Consider the following 26,540-nt stretch of genomic DNA (forward strand, 5'->3'; position numbering starts at 1 on the left):
AACATCTTTCCAAAACTATTCTTCCATCATTTCCTTTATCTATTTTGGGTCCTTATGTCCCAAAATTTAATTTTGCTCCATCTCTTCATCACTTCTCGAGTTGTGCACCAACACTCATCTTGAATACATTTCCATCTATTCTCGCACAAATCTTCAAACATTTTATCTATTATCCAACACCTCTTTTCTATCCTTCTATCCCTTTCATTCAATCTTTTGCATAAATTCATCATTTGTGAAATAGGCATTTGTGTCATTTTGTCACACGCTTGCCCATGCTCGAATCTCATGTTCAAGCCTTTTCCTTGATATCTATTTATGAAACGCTTCAGAATCCAAGGTTGTTCCACTTTAACATTTTCTTTCGGTTGGGATACACACTCAATCCAGAAAAGAACCACTTATCGTATCTTGGTACCGACATCTTTTGATTACTATATCTCATACACTTAATCAATTGCTCTAAATCACTGTGATCTCTTAGTCGAAGACATGGTTAGTGAAAAATCTAAAATCTTGCTTCAACACCACTATAATTATTAGACCCATGTAAGTTTCATTACTTACAAGTCGATGCAATTAAAATAAGGAAATAAAAAGACAACATCCAAAGAATGATCATGAATAGAAAAGGAAAAAAAATGAAATATCAAAATGCTTGGCTATGGGAACATGTGAGTAACTCCATCGGGGCTATGGACGCTTGGCTGGCAATGGAGCAATATTTGTGATATTACAATGATAACCTTGTCGAAGCTATGGACACTTGCTGGTAGCGAGGCTCTATCCAGGATGCTTTTGAAGTTAGTGTAACTCATTGAAGTAGTCACCAGTGAGGAGGGACCTCAAAGAGATGAATCTGAACCAGTCAGCAAGAGTAAACACAAAGATCTAATGGAGGAAATGCAGAACAGATTATTTTATTTCATCTTAGCTTAATTACATCACTTAATCTTTCAATTTGGAAATACACCTTCATCTTGCATATCATATCAATAGTTCTTCATCTAATCACTAGGATCTTAGTTGCATCCATTTTGATTCTAGTTCATCTTTCAATCTCGTTCTTTAGGTTGTCATCTCAAAGATCAAGTGCTCTTCCAAGTGAGGGCCACCTTGAATCTTGAAGATCCTTGGAGATAGAGGACCGTGAGACAGTTTTGAGCAATTTTGGTTTGATGAACATGTTTTCTTCATTCATATTTCTTGATATAATGTTTCATGGGTGCATTTCATGGTTGCTTGTTGTATTGCAGGCTCCCAACAAATTAGGTGCACAATTGCTATATGGAAAAACTAGATATATATAAATAAATCATGCATGTAAGCAAACTAGTAACATAATAGAATGTATGAACATGGAGGAAGTAAATAGCATAATCTATATTTTTCACAAAATATAATAACAAAATAACAAAGCTAACTAAATCGTAGCGAATGCCTGGCAAAAGTTTCCAATATGATACTCATAAAACAAAAAATGGAATAAGTCTGTTAATTGAAGAAATAACTCTTCATTATCTAGTCCTATTTGTACTGATTCACACTTATATTTAGTAAGATATTTTAATCTCAACTTTAGCTCAATCTTAACCTACAACATAGAAGTAGCCCTGGCAAAAGTTTCCAATAAGATACTCATAAAATGGAAAATGCAATAAATTTGGTAACTGAAGAAATGATGTCTTAATTATCTAGCTATTTGTACTGATACACACTAATATTTAGTAAGACAATTTGATCTCAACTTTAGCTCAATTTGAACCTACAACATAGAAGCAGGCCTCTGGAAGGCCAATATAATATTATTTTTTTCTCTTTTTGAGAGAAATGTTTCCCATTTATTTTTATTACTACTTTCTTTAGATACGAGAGATTATATTGAATTTCTTTTCTATGTGAGTATCTAATATGGCCTCGTAGCTAGGACCCATCTTTACATTTGTTTATATTCTATGTAAGTTTCACTTAAGTGTTATCATAATACATATTATGTTCTCTAACTTATGATTGTTTCTCAATTATATATACCTACTTTTATATTTTATTTATTCATGCATTCTTAGTGAATCAAATCATCAAGTTTTTATCTCTCTTATATGCATTCTATTTTGGTATTATAATCTATATTTCTTCCAGAATAGAATAATAGAACATAATATCAAAATAGAATAAAAAAACAGAATATCATAATAGAATTATCAAGTATCAAACAAAGAAAATTTGAGTGAAAAAATAAATAGAAACTTATGCACCTAATATGACTAGTATAGTTAAAGATCGGAGTTGCAAACTGAAATTACTCTACTGATATGTTATAGTTGATTCCAAATATCTTATACAAAATTGGAAGCAGTTTGAATTCTAAATAGATACAGTGAGAAAAAAACACTTCCATCTGGCAATTTATAGCATTTTGAAGAATGATATGTCTACACTCCATGATCCATGGACATGGTTTTTTATTGGTTGGATTTTGTTAGCCGTGATTTTTTTTGGATGGATTGTTTTGCCATGGATTGAGTGTTTTGAATTTTGATAGGTGTGCTCTATATTTTGTGTAGTTAATTTAATTGATTAGATTTTTTTTTTAATTAAGAATTTGCATTGAATTTATTTGAATTTATGGTGAGTCTTACAAGTTATCTATTTTTACAAGTGCAATAGTGGATGTCAGGTCAAATAAATCACATAAATGCACCAATAGGGAGCAAATTGGATTAAAAAGTTGGAAGGGAGTGCTGACATTGGATTTGACAAATGCTCTAGTAGTTGTACATTGTTGGGCAATATTAACAAATAAATATTTGTATTAGATTTGACAAGTTGTCTAGAAGTTTGACAAGCAATCCAAAAGTAGTACTTTTTCTGGTCAATGTTAGAAAAAAATTTGTTTTAAATTTTACAAGTATCGATTTTGAACATTTTGAAAATAAATATTGCTTAACTTGCACGAGTTGTAATATTTGTCAATTACAACTTAAATATTAAATTGTGATATTTTGAATCTGAATTGGTCCATATTGGATCTCATTTTTTATATCTTTTATTCTTAAATGTGATATGCAATGGATTTATATAATTTTCACACACACAATTATTTAAGGAAGATTCATTATTTTAAAATTGGTACACTTATTGTAGACAACTGATGTTATATTAATTACAACAAAATATATCACATAACATTTAATAATATATGTATAAATGATTATTTTACTTGAGGATTACTATCTCTGAAGTGTACAATTATTGATTCCATATATCACATATGTTGGTAAACAGATTTGTCTCTTTTCTGAAATCTTAATATAAAACAAAATATGACTTTGATTCACCCTTTAGAAAGAAACAATTATACCAACAGTTGGAAGAATTAATGATAATTCAACCTCTGCATTAGAGGGCAGCTCCTCATATGATTTACAATGAATTAACTGTACAATTGATTTTAGTAACACTTTTAATAAGAAAGTATTGAAAAGGCTTCAACATTTATCCATCAGCACAAATAAACGCCTAAATTTTCCTGAGAAATTGCTCAAAGAGGAGTTCACAGACTCTGATTAATATATATTTACTACATACATTCAAAAACAAAATAGGAACTCAACAAGAGAAACTAGTAGCTTAATCAAGACTCTCTCGTGCCTTAAAGGGAAAGGGGGATCAAGTAAATTAACACCATGTGAGTCATCCAACAATCTATAATAAATATGAACCGAAAAGAAATGCAGAGATAACTGATTATCAGATTAAATTATGCCCACATAAAAACCTAAGAAGAATTACGTATCTAAAAATGCACAGATTCGAAGTTATCACAACATTCCATTAATAATCAGCCATTATTTCATTTCCCACAATTCGTATCAAAAACTTTTCTATTGTTTCTAAAATCACAGTTTCAGAACCAATTCGAAGGCAAGGTTTTCAGCTTAAATAGCCACCAGGCCATAGTTTTTACATAATTAACAAATAACATTTACTTTCACTTCAGTGAAAGAAACCGTTCAAATGACACAAAAGAAAGCTAAACTAATAGCCACTGAAAGGCTGACATTTCATTGTAGCACAACTAAACATCTACCGCAACTGAGAAAGTTACGGGCTTGTCCTGTTTTGTCACGGATCCTCGCCATTCTAGGTGTGCAGTCAAAAAGTTCATGATAACTTGGAAATAGGGTAGGCCAATGTGTATGATCCTTTGCTTCCATACTTCCATGTCCATATTCACCTGCCTGACCTTCACTTTATGAACCTCCAAGTGATCCGAAAAGACAATGAACATTGATTCAATCCTTGCTACCTTTGAAAAGTCATCGATAGTCAAATATTTTGTGGTCTGAATGGAATGAACTCTATCTTGAAAAACTTTAATCATGTCTGCAACCTCCTCAATCACCATAGCTCCCTCCTTCATGAGTTGGATATCAATACATTTAAGGTCCTTCTATATAGTGTCAATCAAATTAGTTAGTCCCCTGAGTAGCTTAGTGGACTCTTCATGGCCTTGCCCAATGATTGAGTTGCGCCATTCCATGTTTTTCTTTGACACATATAGCACATTATCATCTAGGTTCTCCACCGGTTTTTCAGCTAGGAACTTCATCACTCCATACTTCTGAACATCATTCATTTGTGCGAGAACCGCTACCCACTTAATCCTCTCCTTTTCTTAGGCAACTGTCTCTAGCTCGAGCTCTTTACTCATAGTTTCTACATCCTTATAAACCTTGACCAAATTAGTAATATATTCTAATCCTTGTTGAATTATTAGATCCAACCATTTGTTGAACATCTTCGTCACTACCTTGTTCCTTTAAAATTGATCAAGCATCTTCTGATTTGTTGGAGACTTAGGGTCAAATGACACTGGTATCTATGAAAATGGTTGAGGATTTGGATTATGAATAGCGTTGATGTACTCTACCATCTGTGTGACCATTTGCTTCATTTCTCTCTTGTCTTTTTCATCTTTCCAAGTCCTTGAGATTATCCTCTTTGTAGAAGATTCCAAATGCTTTACATCCATGACCCTTGATGCAACGTCCAAATCTATTTTCTCCACAGTAAAATCTTCCTCTGTGGCCTTATCTGCATCTCTCCTAGGAATGGGCTTGGCCACTTCAGTTGTCCAGTGTCCTGTTGTGTCATACACATCAAGAGTTGCTTGTGCTTTGAGCTTTTTGGACTTTAATGTTTTTAGTAAGAATTTACTAACCATGTCCTCCAATGGAATGGTGATCGGCACCACCTTCCTCTTCTTTCCAATGGTAGCTTCCAGCCATCTTGGTAAATTGGTAGGTCCTTTAGGTGGCGGGGTGATCTGTGCATCTGGGGAGGTAACGATTACCTGGGTATTCATGGGATCCTGTTGAGTTTTTACTCCTTCATTTGTATCCACTTCTTGTATCCTAGGTTTGCTTTGATCCTGTGGGTCCATTATTTGTTTAGGCTCTTCACTGGGATCAAAGTCCACCATGACTTGTTGCAGAATAGACTCTCTACTCTTCTTTTTGCTTCTTGACCGGGTTACTTGGGCAGCTGTAAGATTAGATGGCGACCTTCCAAACCTTCTTGGCAGTATTTTCTCTATTGCGAGCTTTGAGACACCTGCAATATCAATAATTTTATTAGTGGCAAAAATAAGAGATTGAACTAGTATGTGTGAATCACTTCATGATTCATATGGGGACATGGAAGGACCGTCCTTGAATTTCAGTTTCCTCAACCATCTCTCTGTTCTCTTGACAACATTGAAGGTCCTTGTTTGAATGCTATCATCTTCTTTTTTGTTCCAGTCAATTTCTGGAATTGGTTTCCCTTCAATCTCAGTACCAAACTCAGGGTCCAGGACATCTTCCTCTATATCTTCCAATACACCTGATGTATTAATTGGGAGCCTCAAGACAACTATCTGTCGCAAACTAAATCTTGACCACAACCTCTTTCTCACTTCATGCTCATGCTTGTAGTTTTCCCAATAATCCTCTATCTGAGGTTCATGGCAGAAATGACTGTCTATGTTAAGGTTCTCCCTTGCATACCCTTTGCTATCAAATCTCCACCTAGCCACATATGGCTGCAGGTTCATCCTTTTGAACTCCAGTTCCAGATTCAAAGCATCTGATACCGATTTGCAACTATAATACCCAAGTCCAACGGGAAAAACCACCCCAAATTCACCCTTTGCTCCTAGTCTTTTATCTATATGAGCCATCTGCTTGCTCACTTCTGTAAGTACGAAGCTATCAAAGGCGTACCTGGGCAATTTGAATGGTTGGCCTTCAAAACGACCTACCCGTATGTAAGTAAACTGTGGAAATTGGATAAAGAAGCTACCATAAATACTCACAAACTCCATAGCTTCTAGGGACATTCTCTTGTTGACATCACCCTGAAGTTCAAAGGCCAGTCTTCCCATAAAGAATCCATTCCATTTGTCAATTTGTTCAATATATCTTTGTTGTTGCAACAAAGGGTAAAAATTGTAAACCCTCCTTCCATAAATCCAAGGTTCATTGGGTAATCAAGGCCAATCTCTTGTGTAGGCTAAAATATAAAACAGGTAAGAAGACATGTAAAACCCAGTCATACCCACAAAATTGCTTAGTCCTTCGTGAAGCCTCTCCGTAATTACCTGAGACCAATCCAGAAATCTGTCACCAGAGAGAACCTCTTGGATGAAAAAGTACATCCAATCTTCCCAGTAGAAGGAATGTGAATTCTCCTTTACTCTGTTTAAAAGCACAACAATAACTCACACCTCAGTGATGAGGTGTTCTCTGGTTAAGGGTTTGGGTAGTCATGATCCTCCTTTCTGAACCCTCAAGAGCCAATTTCTTGCAATTACACTTCTGTACTTGCTCTTCTTCTCAGAGAAATAGGCATATGAAATTCCAATGGTCCAATCCTCATACTCCTCTTTATACAGAATACCCATTGTCGCCATCACTGTTTCCCTATTAATACTGACTAACACCTCACCATCACTAGTTCTGATACACCTATTCTCAGAGTCATATCTGTTCATACAAGCCAACACTAAATCTGGACATGTCGCGGCTAGCCAGAATGCAGTAGCTTCCACAAGACCACTCTTAACTATCTTCTCCATTAGTGACCCAGCCTAAGGATTCTTAGTCCTTTCAAGGAAATTCCCCAAATCTACATGAACTAAGGAGTGTCTTCCATTTCCGGCAAGATACTCACTAAACATGAGGTTCGGTCAAGCTTTGGTAGCAGTGGCCTCATTTTGACTATCTATTCCCTTAACCAAGAAATTCTAACAACAATATAGTATGCTACCCCAACAAATTTTCAGATTTCCCCCTTTGCTATACTGATAAAACTTCACTGCACAAAGAAACACAATATAAGAGAAGACAACTGAACTTACCCGATAACACCATGAAAATTGGAAATTCTTTCGAAGAACAGAGCTGGATTTACCTTCGACACCTCCAATTAATTGAATTATGGCAACTGTGACCTTTCTAAATATTGAAATAAATTTTTCTTTTAATTAGATGAGCAAATATCTATAGGGCTGCACACGCTTCATCATGATTCACTCAAGCATGTAAAGTAACGGCAAAATGACAAACCCGACACCTTCTTAATTACCCATCACTTCCGCATAGGCAATTTGATGTTTTCACGATTACTTTCCACATTTAGAATTTCAAAAAGCCAAATAAGGGAATATTCCTTCTTGCCGTGCCGCATTTATTTCCACCAAAAAGCTTTTCGGATTAGTTTGAAAAGAACTTATGAACCTTGAACCACTTGAACACAAGGTTCAATGGTTCAAGTTCACTTAAGAGATAAATAGTAATGGGCGGCACACAAACAACACCGAGAATGAGTGACAAAGAAAAGGAATAATTAAAGTGAACCTTGAACCTTTTGAACTGCTTGGAATTTGGTTCAAGGTTCAAGACCACACATCAAATCAACATAAAAAGACTCACGCTCATCACATAACAATACGTTGTCACTAAAAAAAGCATTTTGAACCTTGAATCTTGAACCTCTTGAAATTTGGTTCAACGGGTTCAAAGTTTAATGACCAAAAACAAAGGAACGTGCTTGAAATTTGGTGACAAAGACCGAAACAACTTTCTTTTAAAACTGCGCTTTGAACCTTGAACCTTTGAATCTTTTGAAAAAGAGTTCAACAGTTCAAGTACGAGGAGAACAAATGACCCGATGGAAACAAAAGGCACAAAAAGGCAACCCACGAATTGGAATATTTTGAAAAGAAAGAAAAAACTTACGGGTGGACTAATATCGGCTCTGATTGGGGACTAGAACTGTGAAGGAACTAGAAATGAACTTCAGAATCTCTAGTTTTGCACGCCAAACTTTATTCAAAGACACAAACTAACTAAACTGAAAAGACACACAAACACAAAAAAAACTAAACACTATTGTACAAAAACTATGAGGGACTCTTGTTTATAGTTGATATAACTTCAAATCTTGACCATTATAGGTCAAAGGAAGAACAATACCATCCAAATATACAAGTTTAAAAGAATTCGGTCATTTTACCTCATGAATGAGGAATGGTCCCTTCCAAAGCGACTGAAACTTAGCATGTGCTCCCTTAGGTTCTCTTCTTTTGTCCCAGGGTAGTACCTGATCACCCTGCATGAACTTTCGAGGCCTTGCTCACTTGTCAAATATTCTTTTTACTCTCATTTGATGTTCTATTATCTGGTCCACCAGTCTATCCCTCTCTTCATCAATCTTTGTCAGGTGCATGATTCACTTTTCTAAAGAACTCTGGAAGTGGGCATCTTCAATCACTGTTTGTAACTTGGTGGCTGCCAGCTCTAAAGGAAGTTCTACCTGAGCACTAACACCATAGACTAGTTCAAACAGAGACATCCCAATTGCCCTTTTTGGCAATGTACGATCAGCCCAAAGAGCTTCATACATTTTCTTATGCCAATCCATAAAATTCTCACTTACTAATTTTTTTATGATATTAATGAGGTTTTTGTCACTGGATTTAGCTTGGCCATTTCCTTGAGGATAATAATTAGATGAGTGAGCAAGAGAGATTCCATGATCATATAAAAACAAAGAAATTTCAGTGGAGATGAAATTGGTAGTGTTGTCTGCTACAATTTTTAATGGGACTCCAAATCTAACTAAGATGTTCTCCTTCAAAAAATTACAAACAATCTCCAAGGTTGTCTTTCGTACTAGAATGGCCTCGACCCATTTAGTAAAATAATCTGTGGCTGCTAAAATATGAGTATGACTGACACTTGAGGTTGGTGTCAAGGGACCAATTAAATCCAGACCCCACTGTTTGAAAGGTTCATCCACAATCATGGGTCAGAGTGGTAATGTTGCGAGCTGAGGTTTACTGGTGAACAACTTACATTTTTCACATTTGGCCACCCATGCATATGTGTCCCTGAACATTCCTGGCCAATAATAGCAGTTCCTCAAGATCTTATAAGCAGTTACTGTTGAAGAAAAATGACCCGCACAGGCTTTGTCGTGGAATATTTTCAAAAGTGACTCCTGGAGTGATTTATCGACACATCTTAGGAAGGTCGCATCTAATCCCCTTTTATATAGTACATCATTAAATATGACATACTTAGCAGTTTTCAATCTCAGGTTCCTCTTTTTATTCACAGAAAGGTGTTATGTGCAATCTTTATATGTCAAGTAATAAGCTACATCCACAAACTAGGAATCTTGTAGAGCAACAAATAAAACTAAAGGCAATTCTTCTGTCACTTCCTCCTTACTTTCAGTGATCATCTTGCACAAACCTTGCCCCCTCACCAATTTTGTGGGTTGAATGTCTAAATCGAACTCCTGAATTTTTGATACCCAAGAAGCTCTTTCATTCATCCCTATGTCTTGTTGCATTAGAATGCTCTTAACTACTGAATGAGGTACATAAAACACAGCATGAGAATGGAGAATATAATACCTGAACTGTTTCATTGCCTTTATGACCGCATATGCTTGCTTTTCCATTATTGAGTATTTAAGTTCATGCTTTTTCAGAGGTCCGCTCATGAATGATATAGGGACCTTATCATTATTATCATTATTTTGTAGCAAAATCCCTAACATAGTGTGCTTTGATGCATATCAGTAGATGACAAAATCTTTATTAAAATTAGGATTAACCAAGATAGGTGCCTGACCAATAGCATCTTTTATTGAGGCAAACACCTTCTTCCCTTCCTCGCTCCATTTGAAATATTGTTCCTCACTCATCAAATTCACGATATATCTGGTAGTCTCAACAAAGTCTGGAATGAACCTCCAAAGAAAATTCACCTGCCTGAAGAAGGATCTGACAACATTCCTTCTTGATGACAAAGTTAATTGTTGAATTGCTCTTACCCTTTCAAGATCTATTTCACCCCTTCTTAAGAAACAATATGACCGAGCAACTTACCCTTTGTGACTCCAAACACTGATTTCTTGGGGTTCAAGGATACCCCATGCTCGTGACATCTTTGCAACACTCACTTCAAGTCCTGAATGTGATGTTTTCTTCTTTTTGAGAACACTGTCAAATCATCCAGATATACAACAATGATCTTATCCTTTAAGTGGCCAAAATAAAAATCCATGGCCCACTGAAATGTTGCTCCTGCATTGATCAAACTGAAGGGCATCCAGTTATATGCAAATGTACCCTAGGGAGTAATAAAGGTTATTTTGTGCTGATCAACTTTTTGAATGCTGATCTGATTATATCCCAAAAATCCATCTAACATGGACATCATCTCCGACCCTAAGATGGTTTGCAGAATGTGATCCATGGCCAACAAGGGATAATTGTCTTTCAAGCTGGCTTGGTTAAGATTTTTGAAATCCACGCAAATCCTTATTTCCCCATTTTTCTTTCTGACAGGTACTATATTCGCTATCCATGTAGAATGATGGATGGGATATATAATCCTAGCTTTTAACATCTTGTCCACTTCTTGGAATATAGCATGTGCCATTTTGGGATTAAAATTTTTACGCTTTTTCTGAAAAGGGCTTGCTTTGGGCTTCAAAGGAATCTGGTGCTGAAATCTCCCTTCTCTGAAATTATTAAGGTCATCATAACACCAGGCAAACACGTCCTTGAACTCTACTAGGAGGCTAATGAACCTCTTCTTTTCTGTCGGTGTACAACACTTTCCCGGATTGATATATTTGGGTTCATTCTCAGTACCAATGTTGACCTTTTCATAGCCTCCACTATCCTGAGCCTCTCGAGACTTGCCATCTTTGTTATTTTTGTAGGCATAATTACGGTCAAACAAATGTTCCAAAGAATCAAGTCCTCTAGGAATATTGTTTTCTTTCAATTGCATGATTCCATCAGGTAATTCCTTGGCTTGTTTAGGCAAAAATTCTTTGCACTCTGCATCAGAACCTTCAAAATACATGGCAGAAAACATCTCCAAACCTTGCATAAAATTATTTACTTTCTTATCACTCTCAAATACCTGCCACGAGTTAGAGTTGTTTGGAACACTGGGTCGATATACCAATTCTATCCTGTAAGTTTTTTCAACAAATTCAGGATGTGGGACGAGCAATGAAGCTGAGACTGCTAATGAATCTACTTTTGAGTTCAATTCCCTAGGTATTGCCTCAATGGCGAATGCATCAAAACCTTCAATTTCCTCCTAGACTCTGTTTCGATAGTGCTTCAACCTTTCATTTTTGACACTAAACAACCCCCTGACCTGCTTCACAATAAGTTCAACATCTCCTTTAACTCATAGGAGCTTCACTCCTAATCTCTTAGCTTCAGCTAAGCCTAAGAACAAGGCTTCATACTTAGCTATATTGTTGGTATTTTTGAACTCTAGCGTGAAGGAAAAAGGAATAGGATTTCCAGAAGGTGGTATTAATACAACCTCTGCACTAGAACCGAATGCTGCACAACTACCATCGAACTCCATTAGCCACAGGCTTTCTTTTTCCCCATTTTGAGATGAATCACCCTCCACCTCACTGTCAGACAAAATCATGTAGTTCCCAAATTGACAATCATGATACAAAATCTGGGCCCTAGGGTCATCAGATGGGAAAATAATGAATTTGGACTTTGGTTCAGGTTGCAGGATGACTCACTGCTTTCCAACAGGGATTGTGGCTTGGGACCAATCCATTTTGATTTCACCACCTAAGTCTCTATAGAAAGTATGGCTTAAAAGCATGTCGTAACTAGCTAAGATATCAGCTATTAGAATCATCAACTTGATCCTTTTACCCGGGTGGGAGGAAAGAACTATTTGAGCATCCTTAATTTGACCTAGCAGAGGAATTTGTTTTGAGTCCATGGAATAGAATCTGCCAAAGGTTTTGGTCAGGGATAACCCCAATGCTTTGGCTACAACAGAGGGCATTATGTTATCAGATGCACCTGAGTCTATAATACAATTATTCAACCTATGACCATTAATGAATAATGATATATAAAAGGGCTTTGGTTTTGAATCAATAAGGGGAAAAGAATCATCTGTTTGAAGAGCAGTTATTTCAGGCATCTTTTCACAAACCGAGGGATGAACCAACTCATTGCTATGTTAGGGCAATATGGCATTTACTGACCGCTGCATACCATTAGTCTATTGTGCATTATTTCCTTTCACAAATTGTACCAGTCTATCTAATTCTTTATGATTTAGTTTTAGGTACTCAGTATGTGTGATTTGAATTTGAGAAGACTTGCCAAATTCTACTATATCAAAAGAACTTTCTTTTTCAATAGGATTTAAAAATAAAGGCTCTTGCAATTTTTGATCATTATTATGCAACTTTGAATCAATTCCTTTACCTTTGAAGGCCATCGCAGATGAAGAAGAACACATCTGGGGTTTCACATTTTGCTAGTTTCTTGTGAGCACCGCACATGAAGGATCCTCCAAAGTAACCAAAATATCACCGCCTCTTTCCGAATCTGACTCGTACTCAAGAAAATGGATTTCAGAGTCGCTAGGTTGCTTTGGAGATTCCTCTTCACCCCACTCATTTGAGGCATCTTTGAAATTCATCAATTGCGCATACCGTACCATCTCAGGACATGAACTGCTATCATGTTCATCAGTAAGGTGAAATACACACATATTCCCTTTAGCAGGAGGTGCTTCAATTGCTAATATTTGTTGAGCAGGGGGTAACTGGATGGTCTTATTCCCATAGCCCAGAGACTGGTTCACATTCCTTCTAGATATATCTTGGTAAGGAGGTGGGTACGAGGTACTGGCTTTGGGCAACTATCTTTTAAGGGTGATCACGTCATTCATTAACCTCTAGATAACAAGATCAGAAGAAGAAGAAGTTGAAGGCTGAGCATTAGATGTTTGTACTTCCCTTTTCCATTTACCTGCTGTGATTAGATCATCTTCTAATTCAACTATAAGGGTTTTGGCAACATTTAAATTTGCAACTCTTTGCCTACGGATCAGGAAACCTATTTCGGAAGGCATAAAATTAATTAAAAAACACTTAAGATTGTCATTTGAGGGCTTTTGATTAGCTGGAATCTTGTGCAAGATCTTATCAAAATTTGCTACAAAATCCCTCATAGATTTAGGAATTTCCTTCTTTAATTGGGATAATTGAGCTAAGAGGGAATGTTCATCCTTCGCTACTTTAAATCTTGCCTCAAATCATGTTTTTAGATCCTACCAAGTCGTTATCACACTATTTGGTAAGTGATAAAACCAATCTGTGGCTACCCCGGTTAGTGTCTGGACAAACAATCTCACTGCAACATCCTCATGTTGAACCACTATTCGACAGGCTACATTAAATGCATTCAGGTGTTCATCAATGGTAATCTTTCCATCGCCACTGAATTTTGGCAAATGATCCCTAACACCTTTTGGTAAGAGATTAAGATTTAGACCTAAGTTCAACGGGCCTACAACTGTCCCCCAAGGATTATTCACTGCCATTGGAAATATGATATTGAGGGGAGTGGGGTTTATTATATTAGGTAGAGTAACACTGTGCAAGGTCAGAGCTTGACAAACTGAGGACACAGGTGGTGATGGCGATGAGAAAGGAGGCCTACATCTTTCCCTTCTCTGAGGTGAGAAAGTGGGTTGAAAATCTAGGTTCTGTAACTTCTGAAAGACATAATCAAAAACCCCTTCCCTTCTTTGGGACCTAGTATATCTCCTTGACTCCAGACTTGAAACTAGGCAACCAATCTTATAGTTCTAGTCCCCAGCAGAGTCACCAAAAATCTGTTGGTAAACAGATTTGTCTCTTTTCTGAAATCTTAATATGAAACAAAATATGACTTTGATTCACCCTTTAGAAAGAAACAATTATACCAACAGTTGGAAGAATTAATGATAATTCAACCTCTGCATTAGAGGGAAGCTCCTCATATGTTTTAAAATGAATTAACTGTATAATTGATTTTAGTAACACATTTAACCAGAAAGTATTGAAAAGGCTTCAACATTTATCCATCAGCACAAATAAACGCCTAAATTTTCCTGAGAAATTGCTCAAAGAGGAGTTCACTGACTTTGATTAATATATATTTACTGCATACATTCAAAAACAAAATAGGAACTCAGCAAGAGAAACTAGTAGCTTAATCAAGACTCTCTCGTGCCTCACAGGGCAAGGGGGATCAAGCAGATTAACACCATGTGAGTCATCCAACAATCTATAATAAATATGAACCGAAAAGAAATGCAGAGATAACTGATTATCAGATTAAATTATGCCCACATAACAACCTAAGAAGAATTACATATCTCAAAATGCATAGATTGAAGATATCACAACATTCCATTAATAATCAACCATCATTTCATTTCCCATAATTCGTATCAAAAACTTTTCTATTGTTTCTAAAATCACAGTTTCGGAACCCGTTGGAAGGCAATCTTTTCAGCTTAAATAGCCACCAGGCCATAGTTTTTACATAATTAACAAATAACATTTACTTTCACTTCAGTGAAAGAAACCGTTCAAATGACACAAAAGAAAGCTAAACTAATAGCCACTGAAAGGATGACATTTCATTGTAGCACAACTAAGCATCTATCACAACTGAGGAAGTTACGGGCTTGTCCTGTTTTGTCGCGGATCCTCGCCATTCTAGGTGTGTAGTTGAAAAGTTTAGGATAACTTGGAAATAGGGCGGGCCAATGTGTACGATCCTCTACTTCCACACTTCCTTATCCATATTCACTTGCGTGACCTTCGCTTTATGAACCTCCAAGTGATCCGAATAGACAATGAGTATTGATTCAATCCTTGCTACCTTTGAAAAGTCATCGGTAGTCAAAGATTTTGTGGTTTGAATGAAATGAACTCTATCTTGAAAATTTTTAATCATGTCTGCAACCTCCTCAATCACCTTAGCGCCCTCCTTCATGAGTTGGATATCAATACATTTAAGGTCCTTCTATATAGTGTCAATCAAATCAGTTAGTCCCCTGAGTAGCTTAGTGGACTCTTCATGGCTTTGCCTGATGATTGAGTTGCGCCATTCCACGTTTTTCTCTGACACATATAGCACATTATCATCTAGGTTCTCTACCGGTTTCTCAAATAGGAATTTCATCACTCCATACTTCTAAACATCATTCATTTGTGCGAGAACCGCTGCCCACTTAATCCTCTCCTTTTCCCAAGTGTCTATCTCTAGCTTGAGCTCTTTACTCATAGTTTCTGCATCCTTATAAACCTTGACCAGATTAGTAATATATGCTGATCCTTGTTGAATTATTAGATCTAGCCATTTGTTGAACGTCTTCATCACTACCTTATTCCTTTGAAATTGATCAAGCATCTTCTGATTTGTTGGAGACTTAGGGTCAAATGACACTCGTATTTGCGACAATGGTTGAGGATTTGGATTATGAATAGCGTTGATGTACTCTGCCATCTGTGTGACCATTTGCTTCATTTCTCTCTTATCTTTTTCATCTTTCCAAGTCCTTGAGATTATTCTCTTTGTAGAATATTCCAAATGCTTTACATCCACGACCCTTGATGCAATGCCCAAATCTATTTTCTCCATAGTAAAATATTCCTCTATGGCCTTATCTGCATCTCTCCCAGGAATGGGCTTGGCCACTTCAGCTGTCGAGTGTCCTGTTGTGTCATCCACATCAAGCATTGCTTGTGTGTTGAGCTTTTTGGGCTTTAATACTTTTTCTAAGCATTTACTAACCATGTCCTCCAATGGAATGGTGACTGGCACCACGCTCCTCTTCTTTCCAATGGTAGCTTCCAACCATCTTGGTACATTGGTAGGTCCTTTAGGTGGCGGGGTGATCTGTGCATCTGGGGAGGTAACGATTACCAGGGTATTCATGGGATCCTATTGAGTTTCTACTCCATTTGTATCCACTTCTTGTATCCCAGGTTCGCTTTGATCCTGTGGGTCCATTATTTGTTCAGGCTCTTCACTGGGATCTAAGTCCACCATAACCTGTTGCAGAACAAACTCTCTACTCTTCTTTTTGCTTCTTGACCGGGTTACTCGGGCAGCTGTAAGACCGGATGGCAACCTTTTTGACCTTCTTAGCGGTATTTTTTCTACAACGGGCTTTGAGACACCTGCAATATCAGTAATTTTATTAGTGGCAAAAATAGGAGATTGAACCGGGATGTGTGAATCACATCTTGATTCGTGTGAGGATATGGAAGGACCCTCCTTGAATTTCAGTTTCCTCAACCATCTCTTTGTTCTCCTGACAACATTGAAGGTCCTTGTTTGAATGCTATCATCTTCTTTTTTATTCCAGTCAATTTCTGGAATTGGTTTCCCTTCAATCTCAGTACCAAACTAAGGGTCCATGACATCTTCCTCTATATCTTCCAATACACCTGATGTATTAATTGGGAGCCTCAAGACAACTATCTGCCACAAAGTGAATCTTGACCACAACCTATTTCTCACTTCATGCTCATCCTTGCAATTTTCCTAATAATCCTCTATCTGAGGTTCATGGCAAAAATGACTATCTATGTTAAGGTTCTCCCTTGCATAACCTTTGTTGTCAAATCTTCACCTAGCCACATATGGCTACAGGTTTATCCTTTTGAACTCCAGTTCTAGATTCAAAGCATCTGATACCAATTTGCAACTGTAATACCCAAGCTCAATGGGAAAAACCACCCCGGATTCACCCTTTTCTCCTAGTCTTTTATCAATATGAGCTAGCTGCCTGCTCACTTTTGTAAGTACAAAGCTATCAAAGGCACATCTGGGCAATTTGAATGGTTGGCCTTCGAAACCACCTACCTGTATATAAGTAAACCATGGAAATTGGATAAAGAAGCTACCATAAATACTCACAAACTCCATAGCCTCTACGGACATTTTATTGTTGGCATCACCCTGAAGTTCAAAGGCCAGTCTTCCCACAAAGACTCCATTCCATTTATCAATTTGTTCAACATATCTCTGTTGTTGCAACAAAGGGTAAAAATTGTAAACCCTCATTCCATCAATCCAAGGTTCATTGGGTAATCCAGGCCAATCTCTTGTGCAGGCTAAAATATAAAACAGGTAAGAAGACATGTAAAACCTAGTCATACCCACAAAATTGCTTAGTCCTTCGTGAAGCCTCTCCGTAATTACCTGAGACCAATCCAGAAATCTATCACCAGACAAAATCACTTGGACGGAAAAGTACATCCAATCTTCCCAGTAGAAGGAATGTGAATTCCGCTTTACTCTGTTTAAAAGCACAATAATATCCCACACCTCAGTGATGAGGTGTTCTCTGGTTAAGGGTTTGGGTAGTCGTGATCCTCCTTTCTAAACCCTTAAGAGCCAATTTCTTGCAATTACACTTCTGTACTTGCTCTTCTTCTCAGAGAAATAGGCATATGAATTTCCAATGGTCCAATCCTCATACTCCTCTTTATGTGGAATACCCATTGTCACCATCACCATCACCATTTCCCTATTAATACTGACTAACACCTCACCGTCACTGGTTCTGATACACTTGTTCTCAGAGTCATATCTGTTCATACAAGCCAACACTAAATCTAGACACTGCGCGACTAGCGGGAATGCAACAACTTCCACAAGACCACTCTTAACTATCTTCTCCATTAGTGACCTAGCCTGAGGATTCTTAGTCCTTTCAAGGAAATTACTCAAATCTACATGAACTAAGGAGGTGTCTTCCATTTCCAGCAAGATACTCACTAAACATGAGGTTCGGTCAAGCTTTGGCAACACTGGCCTCATTTTAACTATCTATTCCCTTAACCAAGAAATTCTAACAACAATACATATTCTACCCCAACAATTTTTCAGATTTCCCCCTTTTCTATACTGATAAAAATTCACTGCACAAAGAAACACAACATAGGAGAAGACAACTGAACTTACCCGATAACACCATGAAAACTGGAAATTCTTCCCGAGAACAGAGCTGGATTTACCTTCTGCGCCTCCAATTAATTGAAGTATGACAACTGTGACCTTCCTAAATATGGAAATAAACTCATACATTTTTCTTTTAATCAGACGAGCAAATATCCATAGGGCTGCACAAGCTTCATCATGATTCACTCAAGTGTGCGAAGTAACAATGAAATGACAAACCTGACACCTTCTTAATTACCCATCACTTCCACAGAGGCAATTTGATGTTTTCATGATTACGTTCCACATTTAGAATTTCAAAAAGCCGGATAAGGGAATATTCCTTCTTGCCGCGCCACCTTTATTTCCACCAAAAAGCTTTTCGGATTAGTTTGAAAAGAACTTATGAACCTTGAACCACTTGAACACAAGGTTCAATGGTTCAAGTTCACTTAAGAAATAAATAGTAATGGGCGGCACACAAACAACACCGGGAACGAGCGACAAAGAAAAGGAATAATTAAAGTGAACCTTGAACCTTTTGAACCGCTTGAAATTTGGTTCAAGGTTCAAGACCACACATCAACTCAACATAAAAAGACTCACACTCGTCACATAACAATACGTTGCCGCAAGTCACTAAAAAAAGCATTTTGAACCTTAAACCTTGAACCTCTTGAAATTTGGTTCAACAGGTTCAAACTTCAATGATAGAAAACAAAGGAACGCGCTTGAATTTTGGTGACAAAGACCGAAACAACTTTCTTTTCAAACCGCGCTTTGAACCTTGAACCTTTGAATCTTTTGAAAAAGAGTTCAACGGTTCAAGTACGAGGAGAACAAATGACCCGACGGAAACAAAAGGCACAAAAAGGCAACTTGCGAATTGGAATATTTTAAAAAGAAAAAAAAAACCTTACGGGTGGACTAACAACATATTTGATATATTTTTAATTAATATATAGAGTAAATATTTACAAGATATAATATTATTTTTTCTACTATTAGTATGAATAATGACAATTTCTATAACGACTATTGGACCCCATACAAGTACTTGCCCCTCTCCCCTACTATGTGCATAAATAAAACAAGTAAAAAAAAACATTTTCCTTCCAAAACATATTTGTAATGGAAATCTAAGCTTGAAATTTTGACAAGTGGCACATAATATCCCTAAGTTGGTGGGGCTAGCCCCACCCAATTTTCACTCGCTTAAATTTTCAAGCCTAAAAAGTAGGAGCTTCTATTTTTTAGGAAAAAACTCCAAATAATCTCGTAGCAAAGTTTTTTTTCTTTCATGGGACCTCCTCTTCCTAAAAAATAGAAGCTTAATCCCGCTCATGGGACCACGCCCTTAAAGTTACTGTACTCTCAAGTGTTTTAATATTTAAATTGCCTTGCTTTGTTAAAGTTACTTTACTCTCACATTTTCTTTTATTTTATAAGTAGATTACATTGATGTGAATATAATCTACTTTATTTTTCTACATCATCTTGAATATGTAAGATTTAAAAAGGAGAGGGGTCAATACGTGCAAGGGTCCTATACATGGGGTAGGACTAGGACAATTAGGGCCCCATAGTTGTGCAGTTAACCATCAAGTATGTGGTATGTTTTAATTAAAAAAATAGAAATATTTAATACAATCACTTATCAAATTTAAAATGCACATATTTTGGTTATATATAAACATAACAAAATCTATATAAAATTTAACTATCGAACAAGTAGGAGTGAAATCATTCAACACTTGTGAGATCACTAATACAATCTATGATGCCCATTATTGGGTCATATGATCAAACTATACAATTTCATGTACACAACATTAAACCAAAACAAAATATTAAAAAAAGGCCTACCACCCTACTAATAGACCATCACACCAAAGTGATACTACCATGTGAAAGTCCATCCAATCACATTTGTCTCATTAAAAATATCTACCATCAAATCCTCATACCATAGTTCCCCACTACAAAATAACTAAATTAACATGTATTGGCACCCTATGTCCCATCTATCCAGGTAAACCGCATAGCTAATAGTCACTTCACCGCACATCTACTGGTCAATTCACTTCTATGCCCACCTGCATCCACCATAAACAAGTTACAAGGCCACCATTTCTCCTATAAAAAAAATTGAAAACAAAGGGAAGCATCCACCAAACCAATCAACTCAGAAATTAATGACAAAAACATTGACCTTAGAAATTGAATGAACATTAAAAAATGAAAACAAAATAGGACACAAATTTAAGAAACCATACCAAACAAGCAACCAACAAATCATAAGTTTTTCAAGTTCAAATAGACATGAAATCCTTTCTTTTTGCACTTGTTTTGGACTCACTAATACAAGAAGAAGATGCAATGGCCTAGGAAGAGAAGGAAGAAGACACAACAACCTAAGAAGACACCAAAGAAGACACATCAACTTAAGGAGAGGACAAAGAAGACAAAGCATTGTTCTAGGTTCTACTCATGTTTTGTTTTCTCTATTTTTTATTTAGATGACGCAGTTCTCAATTTGGTGTGCATGTATATGTTTATATTGTGTATGCAAATGCAATTTCCAGACTTTTTTTTGTTGTTTGTACAATGTAAATGTATTTCTTAGTTTGTTGTGTGTGTATATGTGTATAAGTACTGTGTATGAGAATGCAACTTGCAAATGTTTTTTTTCTATTATTACCATGATGTATGTATTTTGTTCCTAATTTGTTGTGTGTGGATATGTGTAAACTATGTATGCCAATGCAATTTTAAAATGTTTTACCCATTATGATGTGGTTCCATCTGTCATATTGTATTCCATCACTTTAAAATGTTCTTCATTTGCATGTTAGGGTTTCACATTTGCTAAATTGCTACTCTTTTTCATCTCTTTGCTTTGATTTTTCTTTGTTGTAGTCATAGGTTGGCAGTACATGTGTATACATATGTATTCACCCTTCCTCTTGTTCTTAAATTGAGTTATAGGTTAACAATCTTGTTTTGATCTTCATTTGAGTCATATGTACACAATCTTTGTTTGTTCTTTATTTGAGTCATAGGTTAACAATTTTTGTTTTCTCTCATTTTGAGTCCTAGGTTATTAGACTTTATATATATATATATTCAAATGATACATCTACAACCCTTCCTCTTGTTCTTAATTTGACTTTGAGGTTATCAATCTTAGTTTGTTAAACTCTTTCTTACTGTTTTTTATCCCTTCGCTTTAATTTGTTCTTCATTACAATCATAGGCTAGCAGTCATACGTTGTATATATCTGTCGGTGTAATTATTTATTCATGTTGGATATTATTATACCTTACTTAAGTTTACTTAGGTACATGCATATCATAGTAGTTTGCATATGAGACACTTGGGTATTTGTGCCACATTAGGATAGTGTGTTGTAGGAGATTTCCACCTTTTATGGTGTGATTTTTTTATTACTTTATCATATCCACTTATTGTGGGATGATAATTCCACCTTCGGTGGGTGATCCACCTCATGTGGAATATTTTATTGTTTCTCCTACCTACCACACCTATTTCCTACCTACCCTTGTTTCTCATTGAGCCACATGTCATGTTTGTGTGCTCTCATATCCATATAGCCTTGCTTATATAAGCAAGTTCATCTACATTATATGTAACAACAAATCTTGATGATCCAGTCGATCCCATTTTACATCATTGATAGGAATACAATTTATTCTTGTCAAATTTTGTTCTCTCTTATTTGTTCTTTCCATTGCCTCTAGATCTTGGCAAATTCTCACATGGTATTAGAGCCATTGGAGTGCCTTTGGTTTACCAATTGAGAGAAATTTGGTTCTATTTGGGGTTTTGCGTTTTGGAGCTTTCTATTGAAGGTTATTATTGGATATTTTTAGGTCAAATATGAGGTCACCATTGGATTGAGGATGTTCGAGAAAGTCAGAATCGCCTTTTATTTTGTCCAAATCCGACATCCGAGGCCAAATCTAGAGCCGTTTGAAGGTGACTTGTCCCGACAACGATTTGCAATTTTGGAGCATTTTTTGCCAAATCCGTCATCGCCATTATGCTCAAAAGGCCCCAAAACCCCAATATGGACTGTCAATTCATCAAAATAGTCCTCTGTTACCCCAAGTTGAAAAAGTTTCCCTCCCTGACCGCTGTACGGATTTGCAATTACAGGTCTGAATTTAAAAATAATTTTTTTTTCTTGTCTACCATACCTGTCTTGCAATGCTTCCAACCGATAGCCGGGGGGGCCTATTGCTCCTATATTTTTCTTGGCAACATCCCAATCAGAGGCATCTTCATTTGCAGTATTCTATAGGGCTTCTTTGGTGGCATCATCTCCATGTTTCCAGATTTGCACTATATCACGTTGTATGCTCTTGCATGAGCAATGTTGTACTCGCACTATCATAAAGTGCCACACCTCTTTGTATCTTGTCTTTGATGTAATCCTCTTGTACACATAGATTAGGAATATCTTGTGAGACTTGGTGCATGGCTATAGTTGAGACTTAGATTGTACACATTTGTGCATGGCTCTCGTGAGACTTTGATTGTACCAGTAGATCTGCCATTTATGAGTATCTAGTTGATGCTCAAAGCAGGTTGTCTTCAAGCCTGATCTTCATTTTGTTGAAGCGAGTGATTCATCGTCATCGACTTGGTACCTAGTTTTGTCACACTTTGACATTATTGGTGCAACATTAGATCTCTTTCTTCCTAATGAGAAGGTATTTTGGTCAACATCATTGGACCATCTTTGTAGGAGATTTTACATTGAGGGGAGGCTTCATGGTCTCTTCTTCTCTCTTATTCATCATTGAGATTATTGTGTGCTTTCATCATCTCTCTTTTGGGGGGGGGAGTTTTTTCCCATGTGGTTTTTCTCTCTTTCCCCACTTTATTGGAGATTGCATTTGCATTTGTACATGGGTACCTAACATGGCTTCGTAGCTGGGACCCATCTTGCATTGCTTAGTTGCATTGTAGACTTAAGTGCATTCCCCTAAATTGAACTTAAGGGGGGGTGGTGTAATTATTTATTCATCTTGGATATAATTACACTTTACTTAAGTTTACTTAGGTACATGCACCACATTGTAGTTTGCATATGAGACACTTAGGGAGATGTGCTACATTGAGAGTGTGTATTTAGGAGAATTTACACCTTTTATGGTGTGATCTTGTTGTTACTTTTCATATCCACTTATTGTGGAGTGATAATTCCACCTTCAGTGGGTGATCCACCTCATGTGTAATATTTTTCTATTTCTCCTACCTACCCCTACCTACCCTTGCATCTCATTGAGCCACATGTCATCATTGTGTGCTCTCTTGTCTCTTAGCCTTGTCTTTATAAGCAGGCTTATCCTACATTTTATGTAACAACAACAACAACAATCTTGATGATCCAGTTGATCACATTTTGCATCATTGATAGGAATACGGGTTTATTCTTGTCACATTTTGTTCTCTCTTATTTGTGCTTTCCATTGCCTCTAGATCTTGGAAAATTCTCACAATATCATGTATGCATATATAGACATATTTAAATGTATACAACCTTCCTCTTCTCATTATTTTGAGTCATACTTATAGTCAAAGGTTAATAGTCTTAGTTTGTTCCATGTCATACTTACCCAAATTCTAACACACTACAATTTTTAGGTTAGATATGAGATTTTTTAAACTTGTAATTCATTCCTTTGTTTTAACTTGTTGTTCATTAGAGTCATAGTTAAACTCATAGGTTAATAATCATCATTTGTTTGGTATCTGGCAACCTACAATTTTAAGGTTTGATATGAGATTTCTTAAACTCTGACTTCTTGTAGTCAACCCGTTTAATTTAATTTGTTCTTCATCAAATTATTGTTCATGTTCAAGCATCAATGTAAAATAGCATTCAAGCATCAGTGTAAAAAATAACATTTTGTAAAGGGAAGTAGACTTAATCATCTTTTGTTCGAGCATTACCCTCATCTTACACAAATTTAAGTATTATTGAATATGAAAATGATTAACATTCATTGTTTGAAGAATCTACTAAAAACAAATTGTTACTTTCATTAGTAAGAGTTCTAATTCTACTTATTATATCCAGATGACGAAGCGAGATCATATGACAACCCATATGAGAAAGAAAAGAGCATCCACAAGGTTGCTTGCTCATAGAAGACAAGTCAGATTCTCCCAAGAACTTGAAACCCCACTTTAAGATGACAACAATACATAGCCTATAGCACTAGTAGTGGAGGTTAGTACACCTCAAGAACAATGCAACATAAAATGTGGTTGGCAAATGACATGAAAGGGGCACTGAAAGATGTCAAGGACGTCAACATGTCCGTAAGGGTTGCATAAAAAAAATGGAACCTCCAAACAACCACACTCTCCAAATGGTTAGGTGGATTGACAACCACCTCTAAGAAAAGTCCTGTAGTTATTCTCAACGAAGATGAAGAAGCTTTGATTGTTTAATGGTACAAATATATGGCAATGATTGTTCATAGACTTGAGATTGTCAACTTGAAGGAAAAGATTGCTATAATTTAGGAAAGTAGACCCATCCCTTTCAAGAATGGGTTGCTTGGGAAGTCTTAGTGGATGGGTTTTAAGGTTTGACATCCAAAACTCACATTGCAGACAAATGAAGGCCTTGAAGAAGAGAGGGTAGTAAAACTTAGACCTATAGTTATGTTCTCTTTCTATAAGACATTTTCCAAAGCATATGCCACAAATCCATATGGTCCCCATTGTATACAGAATTGCAATGAAACTAGTATCCAGCCAAGCAGAAATGGAGCAATGAGGGTGCTGGTGGTGCAAGAGCACCTAGGACTTAGATTGTTTAGTTTTTCAATTTTGGCTTGTACTAACCCTATCCAAGTCAATGGTGAATAAGGACTCCAGGAGGGTCCAAGAGTTAGAGCTTTGAGTCAATGTAGGCCTAGGTTGTGTTCATACTTGTTAGGTTTGCATTTTTTTATGTAAATAGTGAGTTTGAGTAGGTAATTGACTTTTTTGATGGTCAAAAGTGTCAAAAATTGGTACAGGCATTAGGGAGGGTTAAATTAGTATTAGGAAAGTTTTAAAAGTCATTTTTAATGACTTGGAATAGGTCTTATAGGTTGGAAAGACCAAAAGTGCAAAAATTGCAAAGTTGCAAAAAGTTGTCATGACAACTTTTGTCCTGAAATGGTTAGCAATGGAGTTAGGGATTGTTCAATGCCCTAGGATGAATCCACATGTGGGAAAGCTATAAGAAACCTCTCTTGCATGGTTACCGAGGTTGGTGAATATGTTTTGCAAGCTTAACAATCTGAAACTACTAATTTTCAGACTAGTTGGCAGCGTTTTGGCTTGATTTTACTCATTTTGTAATTAAAGATGGATTGAATCCATTGATAAAGAAACGGATTGAGTTTCTCTTGTGTGTTATTGTGTTTTTAGTTCAATTTAGAGCTTTTTAGATACTATTCATTAGTGTTTTCTTGCTTTAGTTTGCAAGCAACTAGTTTTCTTGTAAATATGGTTGCTGTTAGGTCCCGGAGACAACTGAGAGGGGGGGGGGGTGAATCAGTTGTCAAATAAATTTAAACCAAAAACAACTTAACCAACTTAATGCTTAATACCGGTAAACTAGTTCAATATGCCGGTAGACAGTTTTAAAAGTTAATTGCTATACCGATAAGTATTAGTGCATGAAACATAAAGACAAAGTCATCCACAACACATAACACCAATATTTGTATGTGGAAACCCTGTAAGGGGAAAAACCATGGTGGGAAATCTTACCCACAATCATATGATACTACTGTAGATAGTAAGTGTACATAAATGGGGTCTATACATGCAGAAAGGCCAAGCGCCTAGAGCTCACTGCTCAATCACAAAATGGGAGTCACACTGACTACAGTTGGATGGTTAAATCCAATAAGAATGTACTGCACAAAATAGCATCTTCATATGCTGGATTCAGTACCAGTGTAGTTCTGATTGTCTTCACAAAAACCCTCCTTCAATCTTCAAATGATGTTTGCATGTATAGCTCTGCTTATTCTCGCATATACCTTCACACAATCCTTTTTCACATTACACTAATGATCTTACAAATAAGATCTTACATTTATACCATACCCTAAGACCAATTTTAGTAGGTCGGTTCTACAAGAT

Source organism: Cryptomeria japonica, chromosome 1 (genome assembly GCF_030272615.1).
Source record: "Cryptomeria japonica chromosome 1, Sugi_1.0, whole genome shotgun sequence".
In the NCBI taxonomy this organism is placed as follows: Eukaryota; Viridiplantae; Streptophyta; class Pinopsida; order Cupressales; family Cupressaceae; genus Cryptomeria; species Cryptomeria japonica.